This window comes from Dreissena polymorpha, chromosome 8, assembly GCF_020536995.1.
Source record: "Dreissena polymorpha isolate Duluth1 chromosome 8, UMN_Dpol_1.0, whole genome shotgun sequence".
Classification (NCBI taxonomy): Eukaryota; Metazoa; Mollusca; class Bivalvia; order Myida; family Dreissenidae; genus Dreissena; species Dreissena polymorpha.
In genome coordinates, this window is record NC_068362.1 from 26,983,290 (window position 1) to 26,984,690 (window position 1,401).

Genomic DNA, 1,401 nt, shown 5'->3' on the forward strand with positions numbered 1-1,401 from the left:
CAAAACTATTAATTGTTTGAGTCAAGTTTCCATTATCGTGATACATCGCCTATCTTCGGAATCCTCCGTAAGATGTGCTGATTTAAGCTATAAATCGTCTGCTGATCCAGAGTTAATTCACGGGTTAATCATAGAGTATTCGTCTTTCGTAACAATGAAGTGTGTGTACACAAGCGGTAGTTGGTTCGTCCCATTAGTAATGCACCGTATAATTTATGACTAGATTTGGGAAACTTAAGCACCTTTGATGGACAAATCTGTGTCATGGAAAAACTCAATTGTTGTTTTTGAAGGTTATTTATTCATAATAAATGTATGTTTTAAATGCATGTGTGTTAACATGTTTATGTATAATAAATTTACAATAGAAAAACCGATATGCGGATATAAAGAAATGCACAACTTTCAGGGCCGTACCCAGGAATTTTTTACTGGGGGTGGGCCGAAAGGGGGAGGTCCGGACGGATCTTCCCTACCTAATTGATTTTTTTTTAATTTGGCACCCATGTTTTAAGCTTTAGATTTCAGAAATGAATTATGCTTGATGATGAAGGAAAACAAACTTTGAAAATCAAAATCGTTTATTAAAAATGTATTATAAATTATGACTGACATATTACCATAATAGTATTTTCTCTTTTAATATGAACTCTAAAGTTTCAAATTTAATTGCTTATAAAATGTTCATCATCTATTACACATTTTTACTTTCACCATCATCATCACAGATAAACCATCACAATCGTCTTAAACTCTGACATTAGAATGGACTTAAATTGTGTATCAATTAAAACCGTTTTCCGGTGATTTTGTACGCTTTCATATGTTGGGCTAATTTTTGGTATGTGTGTCTGCCTACATGAACTACATATGAAATGTGAAATTCGTTCAAGCCCATTGATATTTTGCAAAATTATGGGCAGTGAACTTTAACAATTTATCTTTAAAAACTGATTTCCGGAGAGTTTTTTACGCAACTCTTTCAGACATTGAGCTGATTGTTATGCCCCCGTTTGGATGGTATATAGAAGTTGGACTGTCTACCCATCCGTATATCCATCTAGCATTTCATTTTCCGGACTTTTGTTTTACAACTCTTTAAGATATTAAGTTGATTTTTGGTAAGCGAGTCTACTTACATGACTTTCAGATCAAGTAAAGAGTTTCGTTCTGGTCCTCTGATTTTTGGCAAAGTAATGGTCCTTGGACATAGACAAATAAATCTAACGATTCAAATTAATGACGATAATCCATATCACCTCTCTGATTGCATCCAACATTATTTGTTTTTTTCACAAATTATTAATGTCAGCAATTTTTTCAGACCCACGACTTTCTGTATCCGTTGCTAACGTACATTCGCTGCTACTCTTACCTTTGCTAATCAAAAGGCATGTTACA

At 33.8% G+C, this 1,401-nt stretch overlaps 1 protein-coding gene across 1 annotated transcript in view; it reads right to left on the reverse strand.

The window, feature by feature from the left end:
- Window positions 1-1,130, reverse strand: part of LOC127841083 (alpha-(1,3)-fucosyltransferase C-like) — a 7,293-nt gene extending 6,163 nt beyond the window's left edge. Inside the window, exon 1 of the mRNA XM_052369635.1 lies at window positions 1-1,130. This exon is cut by the window's left edge and continues 380 nt beyond it. The gene's annotated coding sequence lies outside the window, so the exon portion shown is untranslated.
- Window positions 1,131-1,401: the final 271 nt, after the last annotated feature.